The 27769-nt window shown below is 33.7% G+C and overlaps 1 long non-coding RNA gene across 1 annotated transcript in view; it reads left to right on the plus strand.

Moving 5' to 3' along the window:
• LOC116280961 (uncharacterized) overlaps positions 1-27769 on the plus strand; it is a 151194-nt gene that overhangs the window by 31909 nt on the left and 91516 nt on the right. Inside the window, exons 3-4 of the long non-coding RNA XR_004190364.2 lie at positions 7886-8041; positions 20976-21160. This is a non-coding gene — a long non-coding RNA (uncharacterized lncRNA). The remainder of the gene's footprint in view (positions 1-7885; positions 8042-20975; positions 21161-27769) is intronic.

Below are 27769 nucleotides of genomic sequence, written 5' to 3' on the forward strand. Positions count from 1 at the left end.
TGTTTGTGTGTGTGAAAGAGAAAGAGAGGAGAGAAATGTTTCCTTTTGATTTGTAGTTTCACTTATTTAATAAGGAAGTTAAAACCTATTTTATTAAATCATATCAAAAGCTATATAGATCTCTAATGGCAGTCAACTCACCTTATTTACAACTTAGAAGAAATTCATTCTTTTATCTCTAATTTTCTAATTGTATTCTGGCTATCAGAGTTAGTTTAGCCATAGATAATTGTTTCCTTGTTAAATATATAAGAAAATATTATCATGATGTGTAACAAACTAAATAAATTTATTTCTAATTTTTATTCTTGATGATTATTTAATTATTCTGAAAGCCAAAAATATGTGCACCCACACAACTTTATCAAAGAAATATTATATATTTATCATACTCTTTGCTTAATAGATGACAAATTCTAGCTACACACATTGCATAAACTTATTACAATTGAATAATGAAAAATAACATATTCATATATTGTCTAATTTTTACAATTTACAATAAAATGAATAAACTCATTATATCAGATGTACAACATTTAAATCTTGAGTACACAGCGTTTACTAATTTATCTTCCAAGATGTCACTATTTGTTTTTCATTTTAATAATATTGTTGAAATATATAACACAGTTATGTACATTGATAAATGAAATCAGACTTCATGTGACAAAGAGAAAGAACTGAATGTTTGGAAAATGAGAATTGGCTCTGTTAATTCAGTTGTATTCTGGACATCTTTTTATGAATTGAATGAGCTTAATCTGCAGCTCCATAGTATCTGACAAACATATCTTTATAGTTCAAGCTAAGAACATTTAAAAACACTAAATTAATAAAATTGTAAAAGGATTAAAGTATCTCCATCATTCCAACTCTGTATCAGTCAAGATTCAGTAGATGACACACTAAAATGACAGTTTTTGAAGATAATTTACTTAGAAGGGGCTAATTAAAAGGAAATGGTTGAGTTATAGAGGAATCACAAAACGTAAAATGAGAACTAAGGCCAAGCAGCAGTGAGGCTGTTACCACCAATTAGTCACAGGGACAAAGGAAGGGAGAGCTTACTGAAACCTGGAGGGAGAGTTAATCTTGTAGACAAGGCTGCTTGGAACTGAGCACTGACTTTTGTATAGGGACACAGCCAGTCTGGGCAGCTTTGAAGGGGAGGGATCCAGGAGAATAAATAAATACCCTGACTTCACTCACTTCTCTCCTTCAGATAATCTGCTAGACCTTCTTATAGCTGAAGCCAGAGAGAAATTAGAAGGCTTGGAAGCCCATTGACTGCTCCATACCGGTCAACATACCAGAGCAGAGGCCAGGGTAAAGAAGGAAGGAGAAAGTATTTGGATGGCACAGAGAAGTTATCTAATAGAAGTCTTTTTTTTTATTATTATTATCGAGTAAAACAAGATGCACCAAAGAGAAAGAATAACAGGTACAATAAATTGTAGTTTGTAAAGTTTGGATAAAAGATTTTTGGGTAGCCCTTCTGTATCCATGAGGGTTTTCCAGGGAAGCAACCAAGTATATATATAGATCTATAGAAAGAGATTTCTTATGAGGGATTGCTTCCCATGGTTATGGAGGCTTAGAAGTCTTTTGATCTGCAGTCTGCAAGCTGGAGTTTAAGGAAAGCTCCTGGTGTAGTTCTAGTCCAAACCCTAAGGCCTGAGAATCAGAGGAGCCAATGGTTTAAATCCCAGGTTGAGTCTGAATTCCTGAGAACTAAGAGCACCTGATGTCATAGGGCAAGACAAGGTGGATATCCAGCTCAAGCCAATCGCAAATCTGTCCTCCTTTCTGACTTTTTGATTCTATCTATGCCCTCATCAGATTGGATGATGTCCACCTGCATTAGTGAGGGCAATCTTCTTTACTGACTCCATCAATTCAAATGCTAATAGCTTCATTTGACCAACGATACAATTGCTTAGGTCGATTTTTCTTTTTCTTTGATTGCCTTGAGTTTATTAGTAAGTAAGCAATAATACAATCTGCTAATAATGACGATTTTGATTGCTTCTTTCCAGAAGTAATGAGTCTCCCTTTCTCCCTTTTTGTGAAATTTTATTGGCAGGAACTTCTGTTATAAAACTGAAAAATATTAGTGATAACATGTTTAAGATTTTAATTGTAATGCCTCTAGTGTTTCATAGTTCAGCATGCCATTGAGTATTGGTTTCAAATCGATATATAATTCCTAGTGTACTGAAAGGTTTGTGCTATTGTTTATGGTTGTCAATTTTGTTTTCCTGGTTATTCTTTTACCCCTAACTTACCCAATCTGCATGGCTAACGAATTTAACCAAACACCTTTTTGGCATAAATTATAATCATTTGACAATGATTTTAAAGTTAGGTTGATTGTAATGATGTATTAGGGATCTCCAGAGAAACACAACCAGTAGGATGTGTATAGATGTGTAGAAGAGGAGGTTTATTAAAGGTATTGGCGAATATAATTATGGAGGACAAGCAGTACCATGATCTGCCATTGAAAGCTTGTGGATCAAGAAATCCTGTGCTGTAATTCAATTCAAGTCTGAAGGTTTGAGAACCAGAAGAGGGATACTGGAGGACCGGTGAAGATGGATGTCCCAGCTCAAGGGCAAAGAGCAAATTCACCTTTCCTCTGCTTTTTGTTCTATTCAAGGCCTCATCAAATTGGATGATGCCCATCTGCTTTAGAGAGGGCAATCTTCTTTACTCAGTCTACCAATTCAAATGCTATTCTCGCCGGAAATACCCTCACAGACACACCCAGAAATAGTGTTTTATCAGCTGTCAGGTCATCCCCTACCTCAGTCAAGTTGATCATAAAATTAAGTATCACACCTCCCCCAAATAAAGACAATAAATGATGCTAATTACTGGGTAAAAAAAATTTGTAATTCAGGTTACTTCATGTTCCTTGCTTTCCACAAATCTGAAACATAACTTAATTAACTGATTTATAATTAATGACTTTGATGATGCACCACTATGTTATTTTGGCATGTAATTCTAGAGGATTTCAAAGAATTGAGTGATGTTGTTAAAATAGAGCCCCATTCATTCTTATCAATTTATACATATAAACAAGTTTCTTTACTATTTCAAGTAATAAAATGAAAAATATCAGTAGGATTAACTGTAAACTGTCATATTCTAGCAATAATTTATCTGTGGATAAGATTAGTAATTGAAAAAAATAACTATTAATCTCATTGAGATAATGCATTTTGAATAAATCAATTTTATGTTAAAATTACTTAAAACTTTTTAATGTTTATGCTAAGATCAATCATGTACTAATGACAATTATAATGCAAGTCAATCTAGAGGAAAACAATTTAATAAAAGCTTATATAACAAAATGTTTATTTTTATTATATGTATATATTTTGTGACAGAACTGAGATGGTCTGTTTAATAAAAAAGCATTAAGCATAAACTAATATTATATTAACATGCAGTTTAGTGACTGAGTGAAATGGAAATATGAGTTCAAAATGAAAAAAAGATTTCTGAATGTTATAAAAGAGTTTATTTATGTATATTTTAAATGGTTGACAAGGATTTCAAGTTATTACACTCAGGAAAAAAGAAAAATAGGAGATGTCTCTCCTACAAGGATTTATCCTGAGCTTGCTTACAGAGTGCTGGGGGTCTGGTAATTTATATCCATATACTGCATTCACTTTCTTGTCTCTGATCACAAATGCCTGTAAGAAAACTTCCACTAGAGTATCTGGCATACCTTCTGAAAATTTACCTGTGTTTTGTTTGTGTTTCTGAAATCTTTGGAGCTGATCACTTTAATCTTTTTGTGTTTGGTTATGTTATGAGAAACAGATATAAAGATGTTATTTTTCCAAATTGATAGTCACTTATCCCAACACTGTTTTATAAACAAATATTTTAACTGTCACTGCTTCATCAAATCCTGTATTTCCTCAAGAATTTGTTTCTGTACTTTCTGTTTTGTTCCATTGATCTGTTTGTGTTGTGCTATGACTGAATGTTTTATTTATAATCTTTATAGAATATGTTCAAATTTAACTGGTAGAGCAACTACCCCATTATAATGTTTCTTCAAAATTTATGTATTTAATCTCCCAGATTAAATTTAGAATCATTTTTTCAACTTAAAAAAATTACCTTGGAATTGCAATTTGCATTGCATTAAATTTATGTCACTGGTATATCTCTCTTGGCTCAGTGGAACTGTTAACTACTACTGAAAATAAGTTCCTTGGCTTCTCAACTTGGAGCTGGCTACCAGGAGCAACAACTTTATCTCAAATTATTACAGGGAATATGGACCAGTTGGACTTGTAGTTTTCATTGCTTTGTGTGTTGGGGGATGGATAATTGAAACCATGGGTTATTTTGTCTAACCATATGTTTTTATATATATCTTTTGAGATTGGAAGTCTTGCAAACTTTTTTGTTGATTCTTAGATTAGCTGTTTATTGAGGTCTCTCCATCACCTCCAATTGGAATTTCAGGAACTCTTTAGTCTATATTCCAGGGAAAGCCATCAGTCAAGGTTTTATTGGGTGACAGAAACTTAACTGTACTGTATTTGTGTAGATTTGAAGAGAGGTCAGCTCTTTTACACAGTGATTCTTTTTTCTAGGAATATGATCTCTCTCTACTTATACAGGCCATGTTTTAGGTTTTTAAGTAGAAATTTATTATTTCTTCATAAAAGTCTTGCTGATTAAGTTTATGTTATTCTTATTTATTTTATTTGTATTGTGAATAAAACACTTTTATATTACCTTTTTTCAAAAGCCAGTCATTTCTGATAATATTATAAACCAAAGGGATAGAGCAGGGTGTGGTATAGAGTACAGTGTATTTTGTCTTGCATCTTGCTGAGTTTTCTAGTAAGTTTGACTACTATATTAGTTAATGTACCTATATTTCCTATTTATTGTTAATGATAATAACAGTGATTATTATCATTTGTATTAACTTTCCTTATTCAAATGACTAAATTCTCTAATTTTATCACTATATTCATTAGAAGAATAATGTGAATAATAATTGGTGATTTGGGTTATTGATTCCTTGTTCACTCTTAATAAAGGGTTTCTTATTGATTCCTGACAGTCTGTAACGGATTAAAGGTATTTTCTCCTATTTTAGTTTGTCACATGATCTTTTTTTTTCTTAAAAACCAAGAATGCATACCTACTGTTTCCAGTTCTTTTTTAGCATCTAAAGATATCTTTGTACATTTTTATCTTTTAACCTAATAATATATTAAATTAAGTTAATAGATGTTCTAAAACATTCTTGATTTTTATTTCATAAATAATTTTCACTTTCATCTTTGCATATTTCTTTTATTTTCATTTGATATATTGTTATTGTTTCTTCCAACATTGAATATTTAGTTTATCTTGTAATCTTTCTTATTTTCTCATAAAACATTAAGACAATTTTCTTCTGAAAAATTTCAGCTCCATCACATTTTATATGTTTTATTCCCATTTTCAGTCAATTCTAATAGTTTATGTCTTGATTTCCTATTTAGCCCAAACAATATTTAGAAACAAAAAATTATTTTTATTTTCAATCTGCCTTTTTTCATCCCTGCCTCATTCTCTTTCTCCCTTCCTTCTTTCCTTCCATCGTTCCTTCCATCAATTCCACTAATTCCACAAGTACCTCTTTCCAAAACTGAAAGTGTGTGTTTCATATTTTTATTTTTGGCTTTATTATGTCATTACATTTTTAACAGCATACCCAAAACATTGCTATAATGACAAATACTGTGGCTTACTCAGTCAATAGCTATACTCTAGTCTTGCTAACTAACAAAACATTAACTTTGTTTTGACTCCAATGTTCCTAGTCTAAGAAGATTAGTTGCCATTGGTCTTGATCATTCAAGCCAATCTTCTTCTCTGAGACAGATTCTTGCTTTCATAACTGTCCTTATAGCTACAGGTGAGCATGTGACACAGTTCTGTCCAAAGAGCTATAATCAGAGGTCTCCTGAGGGAGCTCTGGGAAAGGGATTTCCTCTTAGATAATAGTGGATAGGCAGGTGAAAATATCTCTTGCCTCTCCTAGATTGAATGAAATCTTCTGAATATGTGACTGCTGCAGCTGTAGCAATATCATTTGATATCTTAAGGAAAAACAAGAAAACTGAAGGAATATTGTAGAAGGAATTAGGTGTTCCACACTGTACAACAGGCTTTCTGAATTTTAGCTGTACTCATGGCTGCTTGAAATAAAGCTAATGTGTACCAGCTTTTCTTGATGCTGTCAAGTCATTAAGTTCTGACCAAAGATATGCAAATTCTGGTAGTTCCTTTCTCTGTCTTTTCTCTTCTTGTTGTCTAGAATACAGATAATATGGCTCTAGCTAAAGCAATCCTTCTATACTATAAGGTGAATTGGGAATGGAACTCATACAAAAATGGTGCAACAAGATAGAAAAAGGCCATATCTCCAATTCTTTGGAGCATCTTTCTGGCCATGGATCTTGCACTTGAGTTTTCATGGAATAAATAAACTTCTATGTTTTGACCATTATTTTAATTTGAAGTCTCTGTCCCTTAATTCCAAAACTAATCTTAACTAATACTGCTGCTAATCAGATTCCTGATCTTTTGAGTAACATAATGGAAAGAGTAACTGCTCAATTTCAGGTTCTCATTAGGTAAAATAATAAATATTTTCTTGCTTCTTTGTTGGCTTCTCTGTGACTTGCAGACAAATCATTCACCATGATTAAAAACTAATATCCATAGATTTTGATAATTAGTACTGTCTGTATTAAGTTTTCTATGTGAGAAAAAGCACTATGCCAATAACTTAGATGTGATTCTGCTGGGATACATTCTAAAGCAACATCATACTTACTGACCTACGTTGCTGATTTTCATAGGCAAAGCTTTCAAAGAGAATAATCCTCCTCACAAAATAGTATTTAAACTTCCATATTTTGTAGCTGTATTACACATTTTTCAGCATGATAGGATAATTTCCGTTCAATTTCATACTTGACTTTATATGTGTATGTGTCTACTTATCTATGTGTTTGAATTCTAATATTCAAAATTCTATTTCCAGTCAGTTATGCCCTTCATCACAATATAGCCCAGATGAAAAGCGCTTAATTTTTCTTGCTCAAGCAGCTATGTTTAAATGGCATAAATAAATGCTGTGATCCAAATGTAGAGCATTCTTTTGAGCCACTCTATATTATGAAGATTATGACTAAGTGGATTGAGTTTAGAAAGTTAACATGCATAAATTTAATCCTTAATTAATCTCATAAAGAATATTCCAGGCACAATGAGTGGCATGAGGAAGACAGTTATTCAGAAAAGAAAAAGGTTGTTTCCTTTTCAGCTGGTTTGTATTTCAGGGACATTCTGTGTCTTTAAATTGCCAGCCTCACTACTACTTGAATATCTTGGAGCTGCGTATGTGAACACAGTCAACTCTTTCATTGCCTTGAGCATTGCTGGAGGATATTCAAGCTATTTGCTGATCTCTAGCTCTGTTTTAACCAAACTATATTTTATAAAGCGTCCCTAGGCTCAACTATGAGGCATGTTTATGCCTCCTTTGACTGACGCTTCCAGCCTTAGCCCTTAGTGATTTGGTAACATTTTAAATCCCTGCCTAAATTGTTTCACTACTAGATAACCAGTGTGAAGAGCTGCCAAATATTTGTATTCCTTTCTTTGTGGCCAAGAATTGATTTAATGGTTCCTGAGAGAATTGTATTGTTTGATGGCTCTCCCCATTCTGATGCCTGCTTTCTGTGGTTTCACGGAAGACTTAGTATCTTTGAAGTCAGGCCTCCTCTACCTATCCTTCTAATCCTACTTCCTCCCTTTTTTTTTTTTTTTCCTTTCTCAGAACATGGAATTAAATGTCAACCACACTTGATTTGGAAACTAAGCCTTTCTCATGTTTGACTTATGCTGGGATACTGACATCTGAGCCACGAGTTCCATGAAATGCACTTTGGGATACGTAAATAAAGTTGTGATGTAACAGTGCCAGCACATAGTGGTAAGTACATAAAGTTCAGGTTCTTCACTTCCCTTTTATCCACATTGCAGTTATAATTAGTCTTTTTGTATTGAAGGATTCATTCGTGAGAGATTTTTAATAACAAACACAGTTTTTAGTCAACATTTATTTTCTATCTGTAGTGATATTTAATCAAGTATTTGTTTCTCTTCCCTTTATTTCTGAATTACCTGCTTGTTAACTCAGAACTTTCCAGATTATTTGGACAGTTATGTATTTTTTAAACTAATAATGCATTGTAGAAATAGAGTGATATCAATTTATTACATTGGGGTGGTTACATGCATTTTGGAATTTGTTGAATATTATCTATTTTGATGGCAAAACCAATTATCAGTACTTTATAAAAATCAATTTGAAGCTTTTAAGCTTGTATTCAAGGTGACTGTATCTCAAAATACAGATAATATTTTATGTTCAGATTGTGTCAAGAACATTTCTTTTGCTTCCCTTAAGCTTTAAACATTGTTTTATATAAAGCCTATGAGATGGGCCCTTTATTATTTCAATGAATTGCACTAGTTTTCTAATACTCTGAGGATTAAGCTTAAGCAATAAATCTTTGTATTTAACATGTCCCCACAATTACCTTAATCTCACCTGGACTTTTGTATTTGCACTTTAAAATTCAAAATCTTTTAGTTCCCTAGCAATATTGTTCTAGTTTTACATGCAGGGAAATATTTCTCTAAATTCTTGTGGGAACCAGAATATTCTCTTAGCAGTTAGCCGTGTATGCTATATCAGCCACTGTACATTGGATTTGTGAGTTGAGACTTAATAAATCCAGAACCTAGAAATTGTTCTGAGAAATCTGAGAAATCCCAATGGTAAGCATCTCAGTAGTTTTAGAGACAGTAAAAGTAATAAACTTCTAGGAATAAGAGAAATTAATTGTAAATGTTTTGAAAATTTAAAACATCTTTCATTAATCATTATTCAAAGAGACTATTGAAGGATCTAGTCCACTGAAAATAAAAATGGGACTTCTGTTTCCACTTGGGATATAGAGAGAGTTGCAAGAGGACGTTCCTCCACTTTAGCAAGAAGAAACTGAAAGTCATAGTTTCGGAAGCTCCTTAGAGATATGAGCATGTAAAGTAATTAGCTTGACTTAGAAGAGAATTGATCCATGGCTGCTTTTTTGTCTGGTGAAACAGCAGGAGGAGGAAGAAGTCATCATAGCTGTGACTCAGGAGAAAACAGATACTTTTTATAATAAGATGTTAAAGATTGATGGGCTGGTATGACAGTTTAGAATCCCAGGGAGGCAGAGACAAAGAAAATTTGCAACTACCTGCCAAATCTGTTCCACGAGCTTCGTTGAGCATTCAGGAGAAAATTGGGAGCTACAAGGGAGAGCTGAGACAGATTGCACGAGAGATTCAGGTATGCAGGGAATGCTGAAGTTTGAGGGAAAGACAATGGAATTGAGGGAAGCCCCGAGGCACTTCAGATGCTCATTATGTGGTGATGTGATGGGCCTGCTAAATTGTGAAGGCAGGAAAGGAGAATTGAGAAAGCCCCTGACAGCTACCCTTAAGGCGCAGGTGCACAGAGACTCCCCAGGTCTGAGAATCATGCAGAAGAATAGAGGGAACCCCCATAGACACTCTGGGTCTTATAATGACGGTGAGGCAGAAGTCATATGTGGCTGGGTGTGGGAAAGAGATGAGATAAAACTCTCCAAGGTGCATTAGCACGGGACCTCTTGAAGTCTGAGGACAGGGAAACAGGATGGTGTAGGCATTCAGACCCCAAGTCTGCTACAAGAAAGGATCTGAATTTACCCTCAGATAATGTGGAACCTCAGTGAACTAAATCTAACTAAAGCAACTACAGATTCTGCACAAGCTCAACCACAAACATGTTTGACTCAGAAGAAGGGACATGCTTGTTTGTTTCTAGGTATAAATATTGTCTACTTCAGTCTCTTCTTTTTGTACAGTTTTCTGGCATTTAAGATAAATTTATTAGACACAGAAGAAACAAGACCCACAATCAACAATGAAGCAGTCAGGAGATGTTGAAATTATCAATCACTGATTTAAAAATAGCCATTATAAAAATGTTTAAAGATCTCATTGAAAAGACCAGCTATTTTAAAGTAACTATGACAGATATGTTAAAGGACCTGGGCCAAAAGGCAGATAACAGCAAGAATGAACAGATGAGATGTATTATAAGAAGGATAGATATTATAAAAGAATAGTCAAATATAAATACCTGAAATGAAAAATATGGTAACAGAAATGAAGAATTCTTCTGAAGAGCTTGTCAGCAGACTGGGCACAGCAGAGAATAGAATCAGTGTCCTTAAATATAGGTCAAAGAAAGTGTCCAAATTTAAATAGCAAAAATCAAAACTAAATGAAAGAGAACAGAGCTTGCAAGATTTATGGGACAATATAAAATGGTCTAACACATCTATTTGGAGTCCAAGAAGAAGTAAGAATCTAGCAGAAGATCTACTTACTGCAATAATAGCATAATTTTTTGCAAAATTGATAAGATATTAATTCAGAAGTTAACAATCATATTTATGATGAAACTAGATATAGACTCATCATAGTCAAACTGTGGAAAACCAAAGAAGAAAATAGTGAAAACATCTAAAGAGAAAAAAACGACATTACATGCAGTGGAACATGAAGAGTACTGCTGATTTCTTACCAGAAATGATTGAACCCGGATGTTGGAATGGCATCCTTTTAGTGTTGGAAAATAAATATCACGCACCAAGTTTTCTGTATTTAAATGGTATATCCTTTCAAAACAAAGCTAAAATAAAGACATGTTCAGATTAGCAAAAGCTTAAAGAATTCAAGTGATACAAACCTGCACAAGAAATGCTAAAAGTTCTTCAGCCTATAGAAAATAAATGAAGAATACCAGAAGAAGAAAATATGTGAATAAATGTATTTCTATCTACATCTATTTCTGTGTTTTTATCTGTATCCATATCAATACCTGTCTGTTTAAATACTTTTTAGACACTATTGACTGAAGTAAAATAGCAGCAGTGGATTGTGAGATCTATAGGATATGTAGAATTAAATATATGATGAGGACACAAAAAACATGAGGGTGGTAATTTGAAGTACACTGTTATAAGATTCTTGTGTTGTTTAAATAGTAGTAGATTGTTTTTAAAGGTAGACTTGATAAATTAAAAATACATTAGGGAAACCACAAAAAAAAGAACAGAGACATGACTAAAAAGTCAATGGAGGAAATAAATGGAATACTAAAAATATCAATTCACTCTAGTGATGCCAGGAAAAGATGAAGAGTGTAAGAAAGAGCAGACAGGCAAACAGAAAACAAATGCCATTTTCGTAGACTTAAACCCAAACATATCAATTATTACATTAAAAGTAAATGTCATTTGGTTCTTCCAGAAAATTTACCCAGGACAGAGTTAGAAGCTCAAAATATTTACTCTTGTAACACCTGTGAATGATAAAAGGGAGAGTTATCAGGAATAAGTAAGCAAAGGCTTCATATTGCCAATGTATATTCAATAAATTCAACACCAGTAAAGAAAATGGATTGTGTAAAAAGAGCTTCAGATTGTGAAGTATCATTTTCTTCACATCGTATTAAAAGCACATGCAACCATGGCTTATTGTTGGTGATGCAGAACTTTATCACCTGGCCAAAGTAACATTTGACAGATTTTTCCACCCAAAAGGCACTCCCCCACTCTTCCATACTTTACTTTTTTGAAAGCAAGTCACTAGTTGGTACAATCCACATTCAAGGGTGTAGGCAAATTAAGCTCCATCTTCTTGAGGGAAGAATAGCTACATAAATTATTTGTAATTCTTAGGTAAAGTAGGTTTGCCTCTTCTTTCCCATTTATTTATTCATTCAGTTATTTCTATTAATATGGACTCATGGATATTTATTTTATACTTTGTGTTATACTTTAATACTACGTTATTTTATTGCTCAAATTGTTCTAGCTTTGGCCCTGACAGCTGTTTCAGTTAGGTTCTGGTGTCCCTTTGGACTTCACCAATCCTTCTTTTGTTTGTTTGTTTTGTGTTTTAATAATTTACTCACTTTCTAGCACTATAAGATCTCCGGGTTCATTTTGTATATTCCCTGCCCCATCCCTAGATTAAGCCATTTCTCCCAGGAGCCATGATACCTTTTACTGGAGAATGGTCTTAGAAACAAAGATCTGAGAGCTGGGTAGGCTCAACTTTCTGGCATTGTTGCCTCTAGGACCACTCACATGACAGCACGAGGGAATATAGGAATGTATACTAACTCGTGTATGCACAAACATCTATAATCACTTATCTATCTATACAGATAGATGTCTATATCTGTATCAGTATATCTCTGTTGAACTAAACATGAGTTCATATAGCTGTCTCTGACTCTAATCCATTACCACATTATTCACATTGGCCCCCTTCTCCTTGCCTACATGTGAATTTCCCTTCTAATAGTAATAAACCTAGCTCACAGCATTCGCCATCTATGTACTTATTTCTTTAATTGTACTATGCATATGCAGCTTTTTCAGACTAGTTAACCCACGACCCTGTGAGTAATAACTAGAATACAGTGTTTAGTTTGGATGGAAGGACTTACCATTGAAAAAAATAGATGCTATGCTTTAAATAATTTTATCTGGACATACATTTAAAAAACAATGTTTCTAAAGTTGGAAACATTTTCAAACATTAAGTGAGATAAGTCACCCAATAAATCAAATAATCAAAAATTAAATCAGGAAGTAATTCACAATCTACTCTGTAAAGGCTTTGTCTTGCTGTACTATGAATAACAAAAGGCATAAAATATATCTCTGGTACCCAAAAGCTCATATTCTAACTGAGGAGATAAAAGATACATAAAAAGAAAGGTATTGTTGGTGGCACACAATTAGTAAGTACTCCATGATCTGTGTACGCAAGTGCTACAGAGATACAATGAATACTTTGAACTATGGTGTCTGGGAGATCATTAGTTAAAAATAAATAGAATAATAATATAAGGGTAAGAGTTCACAGACTTCTTATCTTATTTCTTCCTCTTCTTTAAACTTAGGAGCAAGGCTTACCATAATGGTATTCTTGATTTATTATCGGTTCCAGGTGGGCCTGAGATTGCCAAACTGTAGCCCTGAAACAAATCCAGGGAGTGGCCAATGCATCCAGCTATTTACTCTCAACCATGGCAGTGAGCTGAGATTTTGAGATCCATTCCAACAAAGTAATCCAGGAATCAGGAAGCCAGCATGCCAAAATTTGTCTCATTATACAAAGATAATTTTCTTAGAGATTATAATGGAAATACAGGCTTTGTTTATTACAGACGTAACATATTCTTATTATAGATTGACTTTACTCTCTTCAATTTGCAATAGACTCATGGAAAATGCACCATAACAGAAGCCAGAAGAACTGAATTACAGTTAGCTCTTTCAGTGACTAGTTGTTTGAACTTTTGAAAGTCATTTTACCTCTGTGAGACTTAGTTTGCAATAGAGAGTAACTTTCTCAGGGTGTTATAACTAAAATTTAAGTAAGATAAACAGGTGAAAACAAGTATGTGTTCAGATATTTTCAGTCTATGTCAAAAAAATATTTCTTCACTGCAATTTAATTTAGGTGACTTTTATCTATAAGGCAAGCAAAATTTATGTGTTGTGCTTGGCAGTTTCTGTTCATTCTACAATAAATATATATGCGATGCTATTTTATTGGTATCATTTTTAATAGATCTTTTGTGTCAATAGTATCTATTTGTAACATACACTGATATTGGTAATATAGTTTGCCATTAAAAAACAAAACTGTAACACTCTGTGTTTGGCACCACATTATTAGGGAAGGATAATGTTTTAGTTTACTCTAATATTTACTGTATCCAGGTAAAATTTTGATTTTATGGAGATAATGTCTTAAACCTAGAACAGTGTTTCTAGTTATGATAACCTTGGTCATTATGGCAGACCAATATTAGGAGCTAGTATTTTCCGGAGAGAGATGCATTTCTGTAAATCACATGAGGGATATAGCTTAGGATCAATACTGTATTAATCTTAGCTACATCATTAGAGGTATTGTCTTCAAATATACAGAATTTTTTAAAAGAAAGTTTAACATGTACCTTTTATTCCATGCAAAATCTGACACAAAAACCCAAAACAAATCACAAAAATAGAAAACAGAAAAATGGGAAATGGATTTCATTTTTCCATGCAGGCCAGTGCTATCCATGCATGTAAAATCAGAGTTGAATTTGCTTGGTTTGAAACAGCCCATCACCTCAGCCAGGATAAGTCAAAACCTGCCTGCATTTGCAAGTCCAATTACTGTATGATCCTTTCAGCAGTGAACAAGGCTGATTAAGGAGCCATATGTCATTTAGCGATTATTTCATGACACAATGATCATTTCAAAGTTGTTAATCAACAAAAGAAGGATTTTCATAAAAATACATTTTGAATACTGTGTTATTCTCCAGTCGAGTTCCCATTTATTGTTTTCTCCTCAAATCCATGGAACAAGTCAATATGTAAATAAGTCATTAGCCAAAGGGATAAGTAATTAAAAAATCCCCACACTCTGTACTAATAAGATTTCAGATGGTTTCCTGGTAATAAGCATATGAAAATGATAGATATATTTCCTGCATCCTCCGGGGAGTTTCTATCTGACCTAGTTGCAATTGTTGAGTATGTTTTCTACATATGAGTCTTGAAAAATTGTTAAGAGAGATTTGGAAAGCTTTGTGATTCCTAAATGTATCTGAAAAGAAGTGAACTAACTCAGGTTGAAGAGGGTCAATCAAAATAAAACATTGGTTTTAATGAGATAAGAAAAAAAAAAAGTAAAACCTTTCTCCGTAATCATATAACATGTGATAATTTAAATCCTTAACAAAATAAAATGTAAGTATATATATATTTCTTGTTCTCAGGAGTCAAAAGCAGATAGCAAAACTGGAAGATAGACAAAATAGACTAAAAACAGAAAAATATATATCTCCAGAGCTACCCCACAGCTAAGGCCACTTGCAATCAAGGCCCTTCTTAAAATGACAGCCAGCAGGTGAGAACTGTGTGTTGGAGGACCAAGTGGAGTACAGATTCTCAGGCTAGACGATGCAGAAGTGATCGCCTTCCCAGAATGTTTCAGAATGATGTCTCATTCCAAACACCCAACATAGCCCAGGGAGGTGCCAGATTCTGTTGACAAAATCATCTGACATTAAACTCCTCCAATACAGAGCAGATTTTTGAAGAGGCAACACACTGCCACCTAGAACTTGCATACTTTTAGAGTGAGACAAAAGGAAAAAATATGAATTTTGTGATTCTTTCTCTCAAGGATCCCATTTGCAATATGAGAAGAGTTTTATGGAAGCAAAATAAGATCATTTAGAATAATATGAGAATTTAAACAGCTTTGTAGGAAAAAAAAGGGCGCAGTTTGTCACACATAGAGTACATGACATGGCTCATTGAAAATGCAGTCATAAACGAGAACAGTGTGGGAGGAAAACAAAAGTGAGTCGGATACGATCAGTTTGTTGTAAAGCGGGCCTTAGAAGAGAAGCGGGACTTACATTAGCTCAGTGGCAAGCTGTGAGAGAAGTTTGCTGGGAAAAACATGAAATGATTAGAGACTATAAATGCACTAATCAGGATGTCTTCAGCTACCTCTCATTTCTCAACAAGTACTCCTGCTTGGCTGCATCCTTACCCTGTAGAGTCCAGAAAGCAATTGTTTAGCTTAATTGAGATTTTTGAGGTCATGTTGAGTGATGAAAGAGAGGATTTGTGTCCATTTATTTGGTCAACCTGTTAAAATTGCATGCTAAGTAAAATATTGACTGATTAATTACAAGTATAAAGCTGCCCTTTTTGAAACTATGGGCCAGGCACTCTATTAAGCCCATAACCTAAATAATGATTAATTTTTAAAAATCTTGATCAAATTAAATATTTAATCACAAATATGTTATATTCTGGTCAAAAGTATATATTAAAATCATATGAAAAAATTAATATTATCTCAGAATTTTAGGGAGAAGAAGAGAGACAAAGGTAGGATTGAAACAAAGATCCTTCCCAACATATAGACTGAGTTACAGAGCAATATCACTGTAGGAGACTTAAGGTAATGTTAACAACTTCTACTTATTGAGCACTTAGTAAGTTCTTACACACCAGATACTATCCCAAGTGCCTTCATACTGTATTTCATTCAATGCAAAAAATTGCTCTGGAAACAAATTATCCAGAGAAGCAAAGCAAGGTCACAGACATTTAATAGCTGGTTCTTGTTCACACTGCCAATGATTGGTGAGATAAAGGTTTGCATTAACATTTTCTTGACTCTAAAATTTATTTTTCTGTCTACTCAGCTATATTTTTCTTCAGTATTATAAGTCATCTTCAGACTTGGAGAAAGTATGCACCTCTTGGGCTGTTGCTCCCTGATAATCAATTAAGTAATAAATACTAAGACTTAAACCCCAAATTTATGTCAGACTCTAATCCCAATTCTTTGGAGATGTCAGTGGTCTCAGTAAGCCATGCTCTTTCATGAAAGTGATGTGTTTTGATACGAGAGGCCAGGATCTTCCGGTAGGAGAGGCTCATGAAGTAATACATGTCCGTGTATGCACTGAAACTCTCATTTTAACCTCAGAATTTCAGTGTCTCAGGACAACATTGAATTTTCTCTGCAGATGTACTTTCAGAATGGATCATCAGTGGGCTCTGATCCACAGCCACTCAGACACCATCCAGAAGACATGGGCTCCTTGGGTCACTGGGTTAATATTTTCATTGGCACCAGTTTTGTAGGATCACACAATTTTTTTTTAAGTCTGATAATATAGATAGTTAAAATTTTTCCTTTAATGGAATATATTTAAACATTTTTTAAATCATATAAAATGAATCATTTAAATAGTCTAAATAATTTATATTTTAAATTTCAATGATTTTATATAAAGATGCAATGCTGTCCCACTGTTTTAATGCACATTTTTATTTCTGATATTAAACATTTAGATCTTTATTGCTACATTAGTGTTTTTCAATCTTTTTCTATTTTTTAGTGAGATCAAACATTTGGAACACATTGTGTATGTGTGTTTGTTCGAGCACATTACTTTTCAGGAGTGACTATAATAAGGTGCACCTTAACAGGCAGACATGTGGTTTCTCTGTTCCGTAGAAATCAATGAAAACTGCAGGGGGCCTGAATGCAAGAACTGGGAATGACCCAGTAGAAGTGTATTTGTGGAGGATCCCTACTGGAATGTTTGTTTCCCTATGGTCCTCTTCTTATCAACAGCCCTTTATAAGATGTTTTAGCATTGCTTCCAGTCAGTATTTTTAACTATACAAAAGTAAGTATCCCAATGTAGATGTTCGCAAATATAAAATGAATAACTCTTAAGGTCTTTCTTTTTTAAGAATTTTTTTCACTCTTGTACTACGTGCATAACTTGTTATTTTCTGGATTCTTGCTTTTAATTGCCTTACATTCGATTTTAATGATAAATGTGAGTTTAATTTTCAGAATTTTATACCTGTTTTCTGCTATATATCTTAAGTGCTTGAGACTCCTTGTTCCTATTAAAGAAGCTGATATTATTCTTCATTTATTGATCAGCAATCTGATTTTCTCCTTACTCTATCCCTTTTAATCAAGCTACCTGCTGTATATTATGGTCAAAATAGGCAGTACCCATTATCTGTCCAGTTAGCTTCTCCTCTTACCTCTAAAAGTCATGGATACTGCCTTTTTCCCCTGCAGTTTCTACCTATCACTTTCTTTTTATCACAGTGAGCATCATGTAAACCAAAACATATATATAAGCATCCAATTTACAAGGATATATTTATATTTAAGGTAAAAAATAGCAGCTGTTTTCAACTTTTACCAGTATTTGTTCTGCAAATTAATTTCCTAATAAAAATCAAACATTTATGGAGTATCCACTGTTGAACTTTACGAATATATCAACTAAAAGCAATTATCTGGCCTCGTGATGTTCATACATACAGAGACTTAAAGCTTTTCAATACAAAGAATGAGGAAAAGAGACATTTTTATACAGCTTTCACCTATTAATATTAGGAACCTTTAATTCTACAGTGGATTTGAGAGATTGATACATTATTGAATTTATGGAGGAGAGGAAATGAGAAACCAGAGAGCATGTAAATGAAGATAATCAAGTGTCTTGAAGACAATCTTCAACTCTTACAAACAGCAGATACTTACCCAGGCATGCCCAGGCAAGGGATTTTTCACCTTGTTTTGTTACCTCCGCAAATGGATCTATTTTTTAAAAAGGATATGAATTCTGCCTAGGAATATAATGAGATTATTTTAGCCACTGGGGGACCCAAAGCAGAATCGGGGAAAGGATTTGTTGATTATTTTCTAACACTAGAAAATTACACTGGGTGGGATACTTAAGGGAAGATGAGTGGAAAAACAGCTGGTGGAAGAAAGACTGGCTGGACCAATTAGCAAAGTAAAACTGCGTAAGAAATTGTATAAATCGTCACAGGAGCAAGTGGACTAAGCAAGAACCTAAGTTTATATCAAGGACAGATAAATATCCTGATTAGGCTGAAACTGTCTCTTTAAAGGTGAGAAGAAATGCAGATGCAAGTAAGAGAGATAAAAGTCTGAGTGACCACAGGAAGATGATAAATGGCTTTCCAAATTATTCCATCATAAATGCTACTTTTCAGAGAAACTGATGTGAGTGGAATAGATAATTTATGGGTAGTCAAAAGAAAATGTGACTACAGACAGAATCATAGGAAGATAAAATACTGTAAAGCTCTAGTCTAGAAAGAAGCAAATGGACTTAGTTCACACTGATAGCTCTGATGAGCCTTCAGAATGGGATTTTCCCACAGTTCTAATTATGAAGCCATTAAGATCCTTTACATCCTCTAACATAGTACAATTTTTAACTTTACATGTTTAAGGAAAATAAGTATTTTCATGTAAATGTAAAACACAGGAAACTTGGCTTATTTGTTTTCAAAATCCATAGACTATGCCAGACATATTTTAGGGGGAGTATGCATATATCTCTTATTCCATAACCACAGTGCTTATCACATTGACAGGCACATAATCAAGAATGACAGGATGCTTCAACAGGGGATCAATTGAGTAGAGTAACAATAAGTAAAGGGGCAGACATTAAAATTATAATAATACTTAATAATAATAATGATGATGCTCTGAAAAACAACTTCCAAAATCGTTTTGATATTCTGGGAAAAGATTTGTGGTATTTATTATAAATAATAAGGTGCCATTTTGAAAGGATACATTTGGAGCACTCCATGAGCATACAAGCTAAAATGGAGGACAGGATGGTAGAAGAGAAAGGCTTAACTAAACTTGACTTTCATTATGCCTTGGTCAAAGTCATTTAATCTTCTGAGATTTGTTTCTTCATTTTAAAATAGTTTTCTGTGATTGTTGTAAGAATTAAACAATTATTTTAATATTTTGCCAATATTAGGTACACATTAAATGTTAGTTTTCTTCTTCCATTTGAGACAAAGGCACACATATTTGCTGCCAAAGCAAGTCAATGATCCCCTTTATATTTGTTTTTGGAGGAAGGCTATGTTGATTTCTTAATGGTAAAATAGATAGTAGTCACTGTAACCTTTGCTAAAAAGTATTTTTTTGTATAATAGATATGTAAAGATGAACCCATATATTATGTATTATAGTCTAAAATATAAAACTAGCATTAAAGAGATTCCATATAAAAATGTAAGAAAAATGATTCATTCTCATAAACTTGCTAAAAAGTTTCCTAGTATCATCCTTCTGTGACAAACCCAAAAGTCTCTTTCAAAGGCTAAATTTTTGATGACACCTGCTTTTATTCATTGAATAGAAAAAGACACTAAATAGGCAAATGAGGCAAAAGTTCTCACATGGATAGCAGAATTCACTGTTTTATGTCTTATTCAGTGTTCTCTTTGGGGGCAGAAGCCTTCCCCTTCTGGTAATTTTTGGAGATTTATTGGAAGCATTTCTTTGATTGCTAAACTACTAAAGCTGCTGCTGCATTAGTAGATAGAGACAAAGAATGCTACGTATTGGAAAGCATAGAGAGGTACCACATAATAATATTAAAAACATTCTCCCAATATGGAGACATATTTTGTTGTTCCTCCTTGTCACTTACCATTACCTGAGCCTAGAAACCAACTCATTGCAGGCATATGCAAAATATTTTTCATTATTGTAATAAATACCAAATGTTCCTGAAATTCATCTATATATCAAAGGGACACTGTCTACTGTTTTGTTTGAATTTTGCCAAAAGTCACTTTGCATTTAGGGAAATTACATTGCAATGACAATGTTGCTTGTGGTATTTGAGTCACCAGTGTAACATACTTGTTTCAGTTTGTATTTACAATTATTACATTTTTAGAGATTCTTTCTATAAGTATAAATATACTTTTAAAAATTCTTATTTAAAATATCAAATGTAAAGAAAATATATCAATGTTACTTAGCTGTTAATTTAACATTGGGTTTTGTGGTTTGTCCAATAATTGAACAGTTTCTCATATTTCTAATCTGTGAACACATTTTTTAAATGAAACAATAAAACTTGTGAAATTTAATGCAAACTTTACAAAGAAACACACTGATTGAATTAGGATATATCATTTTTCTGAAATTTACAGGAGAAGTTTGAAAACTGTATTACTGTCACCAGACTGCTTTAAGTATATCCTAATCAGAGGACTAAAGGTTTCATTATTTCTTACAGAAGAGTACAATGTATTATAAGATATGTACAACCAGAAATACTAAAGAAAATTAATCTTTCCATCTGTTTGAGAGATTGTTATTTTTATTTATAGAAAGAAGTTCAAATGGAAAAAATCTTGTTATTCACTGAGCAATGATTTTGTATCAAGAAGGCTTGATGAGATTGTGAAAAATGTCGAAGATCAGCTGAGTAATGCACTGCAGTCAAGCAGATTTCCATACAAGGGGTGAAATATCCTATGTGAAAATGAATCACTGCAGCTCATATGTATACCAGGTTTGTAAAGATTAAGAAATCATGAAGGAAATGTTACTTTTAAAGTTACTGAGAATGGATACAAAGAGATTGTCAGTTCACAGAGTCCTTAAAAATATCTCTGAAAACAGATGCACTTTCCACATATCACTGCTTAGTAGCAGGTAGGGGGGTCTACAGAGTGGGTGGAAAGCTGATCCTAAAAGCTCTAGTTATTTTAGTAATTTATTATGTCATTTGCTGACATCAGGGATGATCAAGTAATATTTCAAAAATCAGTAAATGTTACATTCGGTGTTATCAATAAAATTAAGTGTATACTATGCAATGGTAATAAAGAAAATTTAAAATTGGAAGTAAAGTGGCTTCAATATACATACAGTTTCAAATTTTTTTACTACTTAAAAGAACCGAAGGGTTTTTGATTCATTAAATGAAAAATTAAGCATAATAATTCAAATATCTCAAAAATGATACATCTTGCAGATATATCTGTATGTTCACAAAGTTAAATGCGATCCTTTATAAGGTTCTAGAAATGAAGCTCAATCACATAGTGGATGAAATTATCATGGGATGGTAATAAACAAACAAGTATTATTTAAAATTAGCTTTTGCATCAGACATTTTTGTAGCTTTCATATTTGCAGAAGTTAGATAAGTGCTAATTGATTGCTTTCATTTGAATGGCTACTAGAAAGAGGATGATTAGATTTTTTAAACATTTGGTTTAAATTACAAAACTATATTGGGTAATTAATCCATTTGAAACAGATGAACATGTTAGCCAAAATTTTCAGAAAAATTTTTTTTCACATTTTTTGAGTTACAGTCATTTTACAATGTTGTGTCAAATTCCAGTGTAGAGTACAATTTTTCAGTTATACATTAACATACATATATTCATTGTCACATTTTTTTCGCTGTGAGCTTCCACAAGATCTTGTATATATTTCTCTATGCTATACAGTACAATCTTGTTTATCTGTTCTACATCTTGAAATCATAGTCTGTCCCTTCCCACCCTCCTTCCCCTTGCCAACCACAAGTTTGTATTCTATGTCTACGAGTCTGTTTCTGTTTTGTATTTATGTTTTGTTTTGTTATGTTTTGTTTTAGATTCCACATATGAGCGATCTCATATGGTATTTTTCTTTCTCTTTCTGGATTGCTTCACCTAGAATGACATTCTCCAGGAACATCCATGTTGCTGCAAATGGCGTTATGTTGTTGGTTTTTATGGCTGAGTAGTATTCCATTGTATACTTTATCCAGTCATCTGTTGATGGACATTTAGGCTGTTTCCATGTCTTGGCTATTGTAAATAGTGTTGCTATGAACATTGGGGTGCAGGTGTCATTTTGAAGTAGGGTTCCTTCTGGATAGATGCCCAGGAGTGGGATTCCTGGGTCATATTTTAAGTCTATTCCTAGTCTTTTGAGGAATCTTTTCCACAGTGGCTGCACCAAACTGCATTCCCACCAGCAGTGTAGAAGGGTTCCCTTTTCTCCACAGCCTCTCCAGCATTTGTCATTTGTGGACTTTTGAATTATGGCCATTCTGACTGGTGTGAGGTGATAACTTGTCATAGTTTTGATTTCCATTTCTCTGATAATTAGTGATATTGAGCACTTTTTCATGTGCCTGTTGATCATTTATATTTCTTCCTTGGAGAATTGCCCATTTTTGGGTGGGGTTGTTTGTTTCTTTCTTGTTAAATTGTATGAGATGCTTATATATTCTGGAGATCAAGCCTTTGTCAGTTTCATTTGCAAAAATTTTCTCCCATTCCGTAGGTTGTTGTTTTGTTTTACTTATGGTTGCCTTTGTTGTGCAGAAGCTTGTAAGTTTAATTAGGTCCCATTTGTTTATTCTTGCTTTTATTTCTATTGCTTGGATAGACTGCCCTAGAAGAACACTTTTGAGATGTATGTCAGGTAATGTTTTGCCTATATTTTCTTCTAGGAGGTTTATTGTATCTTGTCTTATGTGTAAGTCTTTAATGCATTTTGAGTTTATTTTTGTGTATGGTGTAAGGGAGTGTTCTAGCTTCACTGATTTACATGCTGCTGTCCAGTTTTTCCAACACCATTTGCCAAAGAGACTATCTTTATTCCATTGCATATTGTTGCCTCCTTTTTTGAAGATTAGTTGACCAAAAGTTTGTGGGTTCATTTCTGGGCTCTCTATTCTGTTCCATTGGTCCATATGTCTGTTTTTGTACCGATGACATGCTGTTTTGATTACTGTAGCTCTATAATACTGTCTGAAGTCTGGGAGAGTTATTCCTCCAGTCTCCTTCTTTTTCTTCGGTAATATTTTGGCAATTTTAGGTCTTTTGTGGCTCCATATAAATTCTATTATGATTTGTTCTAGTTCTGTGAAATATGTCCTGGGTAATTTGATAAGGATTGCATTAAATCTGTAGATTGCCTTGGGCAGTATTACCATTCTAACAATATTGATTCTTCCAATCCAGAAGCATGGGATAGCTTTCCATTTTTTTAAGTCTTCTTTAATTTCCTTAATCAGTGTTTTGTAGTTTTCTGTGTATAATTCTTTCACCTCCTTGGTTAGATTTATTCCTAGGTATTTTATTACTTTGGGTGCTATTTTAAAGGGGATTGTTTCTTTACTTTCTTTTCCTGTTGATTCATCATTAATGTAAAGAAATACAACTGATTTTTGAACGTTAATCTTGTAGCCTGCTACCTTGCTGAATTCTTCGATTATTTCTAGTAGCTTTTGTGTGGACCTTTTAGGGTTTTCTATATATAGTATCATGTCTTTTGCATATGGTGACACTTTTACCTCTTCTTTTCCAATTTGAATCTCCTTTATTTCTCTCTCTTGTCTGATTGCTGTGGCTAGGACTTCCAAGACTATATTGAATAGGAGTGGTGATAGTGGGCAGCCTTGTCCCAGATTTTAGTGGGAGGCTTTTGAGTTTTTCACTGTTGAGTACTATGCCGGCTATAGGTTTGTCATATATAGCTTTTATTATCTTGAGATATGTTCCCTCTGTATGCACTTTGGTAAGAGTTTTTATCATAAATGGGTGTTGAATTTTATCAAATGCTTTTTCTGCATCTATTGAGATGATCATGTGGTTTTTGTCCTTCCTCTTGTTGATGTGATGTATTACACTGATTGATTTGCATATGTTGAACCACTCTTGTGTCCCTGGGATGAACCCCACTTGATCATGATGTACAGAAAAGTTTAACTGAGCTGAAAACCAATGTTAGGGCCAAAGCACACTTCAATCAATCTAGTTATAAGATGATTTTTGATACTGTTAAAACTTTTATTTACTTCTTGCAGAAAGAAATGAATTACTGTAGATTTCCAAAAACATATTTGGTTGAACTGGCTGTCAAGGATGTAGGGTAATTCTGGCAAAAGTACCAACACCAATATATGTATTTGTAGCAGAGGAAACGTGAGATTCCTTTTGACATAGTTTGTGCAACTTTAATAGCATACATAAAATTCAGGTTTCTCACTGAATTTCATTAATAAAGATTGTTTTGAAATTGTATATATGTAGTTTAATTTTTGTAATGCAGAAATAAATCTAGCTTGTAGAAATCACATATTGAAACAAATTGGGGGTACTCCTTATTGTTAATCAATTTTACCCTGCTACTATTCTCAGAGGTTTACCATTCAGTTTGTCTATAGCAACACTGTGCTGTGGAAATACAATACAAGACAGAAATGAGAGCCACATAGATAATTTTAAAAATTTTAGTAGCTATATTATAAAAAGTAAAAAGAGCAGGGGAAATTAATTTTAATTATATACTGGTATATAATTAATAGTGTAAACATCGAGTTATTTTACACTGATTTAGTTTTTAATATAAACCTAATTTAGTTAAAATTGAATAACATTAAAAATTCAGTTCTTTATGTCACTGGCCATATTTCAATAGTCACTTGGGGCTAGTAGTTACCGTATTGGACATCACTGGTCTACAGTCTTAGTTAACACTGTTATTAGTTGTCTTATCAAGAATTAACTATTAGTTAGCCTACCATCAGTTTTTATTTTAGTATCCACACATGTCTCTGTTCTTCCATTTCCCCACACTTATTATATTAAGCTCCTCTTAAATTCAAACTCACTAAAGGAGCTGCAAGAATCTAACTACTTCATTAGGTCTTTTATTGTAGCAGATGATTTTACTATAAATCATGCTTTCTTTCCTCAACAGTTAGGACATTATATTGATTCAAGATTTGCATCAACAATGTGTCATTTTGAATTATTCTAATATGTGGTTTCAGGTTATATTTTCTATAAATGTCTTTTTAGGCAGTAAAAAGAACTTTAGAAAATATTTGTTATAGGCTTTAGAACCACTGATGAATCTACATGAATGCAATAATGGTGGTTTTCCTCTCTCTGTGACAATTGGAAAAAACCATGTTTTACTGGGGTTTAATGAAAGAATTGTGCTGATTGATTTCTGGACTTACTAAGCTACTATACTGGCTCAACTCTCTGAACACAGCAAAACCTTATTGGCTATTACACTGACCTTTCTTCTTTATTGGATTCTTCTATATCTCTCTCCTCTCCTCATGTCTGTCCCATCTAACATTCTTAATAAGCACATTAGATAGATGTATGTCTTCTAATTAAGTGGTCTAAACCATGAAATGAGAAAAACATCAAATATGAAAAAAGCATAAGAAAATGGGTTAGTGATGATTTTGGTAATAAAATAAGACAAAATATACTCAAGTATTTACCACATCTTATTTACTGTGTTAAGAACTTAACATATATTAGCTGACATATCTCAAAGCACCCTTTGAAGAATGTACAATGCTCTCTCTCCTTTTGCAGTTGAGAAGTTGATAGTTGCCTTTGGTCAGACCAGTAGTGAGTAGCTGAGTTGAGAATCACACTCAGATCTTTAATTCCCCCAGTCCTCAGCACTGTAATATACTGACTCACAGGGAAATAGAAACAGGCTTTTAATGGATGAATGCTCCTCACTAACACACCCGTGTAGAGTGTAAGAGTATTACAATTGCATGTTGTGTAGGTTTTAGTTTAGCCCTTTTGTTTTAATCTGATAAACCATTGCTGGCAGCGCTCAAATAAACAACACAGATGCATTTATGTAACAGTGCCCCATGACCAAAAGATTATGTGTTGTTTCGCTATCTGTCTAGTTCTACGATATTAGGTTTGTGCTAGTCATACAGCTGTTGCTAAATAGAGACTCCCCAGAACTGTCCGAGTTAATACTGGCTCCAATCATTCTGCTGCCTGTGGGGTATTAGAGCATGACAGGGCTGTAGTCACATTTCAAAGGCAAAGGACCTTACTCAGCTCACACACACCAATTACCCTGGTCCTACATAACTTTCCATTCTTGTTTTCCTTTGCTGTTACTTTGCTTTTAGTATATGGAGTAATTGCTTTTTAGGTTTTACACCTTGCTCTTAAACTGCTAAGTTTTTTTTGCCCCACTTGGGTTAGCTTCCATTAAGAGAAGTAAAAATGTTAGCAGTATTTATTTATTTAAAATATTCTATCCATTAGGGGATACTCATATTTTATAGAGTAGGACTCAAGCAAAAGAAAATTTATTTTTTTTCTCACTTTAGGTCTTGTGATTTCCACATATAGAAAAACTCTTTCCTGACTCTAGGTGAAACATCAGACATATCCCATATATTTTTGGTCATCCTGACATAATAAAATAGAAAACTTAAAACTTAATATAATTCAAATCTTTCCCCCTCCTTAGTGGGGAAAGCCTACCTTAGACTTAGAACTGTCTGCAAAAGGAGTTGATGTTTGACATCTCTCTTTCCTTCCACATTTGCTCTCTTACTTGCTAACTGCTTTTTTGGGGGGAGGCGGGAGGAGATGGGAGGTCTTTCAGAATTGATGAGAACAGTGGAGGGGAAGTTAAGAGGCCAGAAATCATCTTAAATGGCCAGCAGAGTAGTAACATGCATCAGATTGATTTTGAGGCGAATGGAGAATTTCCTGCTTTTTTTATTGTGAAGCATTTGGTGGGGACTTTTTTTCTGGAGAATTCTCTCCTTGTGACTTTGTATTTCTTCATTCCAGCTGCCAACAGCCCCTTCTTTGATAGGCATTTTTGGATTGGTTGATTCAACAACTATCCCCACTGCTTTCTAGTATGCTAAAACTAAAGAAGCTAGCACTACTTTCGCCCGGCTGTCTTGCTTCTCGTACTCTGGAAATCATTCAGGTTCTTGCAATCAGAAGCATATCATGCAAACAACGAATAGAATGGTAGGTCCAATGACATTAATGCAGTTTCTAACAGAGGCTGTTGAACAGGATTTTCTAATATTAGGTGATGGATCTGTTCCTCAAAATCCTTGTGTTATGCTATTTTACTGAGGTAGTAGCAACATACACAAAGATAGGAGAAAATGACACATTCAGCCCTTCCAATAATATCTAGCAAACTGAGCCCAGGAGAAAGGAGGTGGGGGTGAATGATATTATGTTCAGGGCACTAGTGTCACTCATTGGTGCTTGCTGCACCACACTGTACTCATATACTCTGCCTTCAGTTGTTATTTGGTATGAAGGGTTAACAAACTGGGAAAAATTCTTATAAACTAATG

This window comes from Vicugna pacos, chromosome 6 (assembly GCF_048564905.1).
Source record: "Vicugna pacos chromosome 6, VicPac4, whole genome shotgun sequence".
NCBI lineage: Eukaryota > Metazoa > Chordata > Mammalia > Artiodactyla > Camelidae > Vicugna > Vicugna pacos.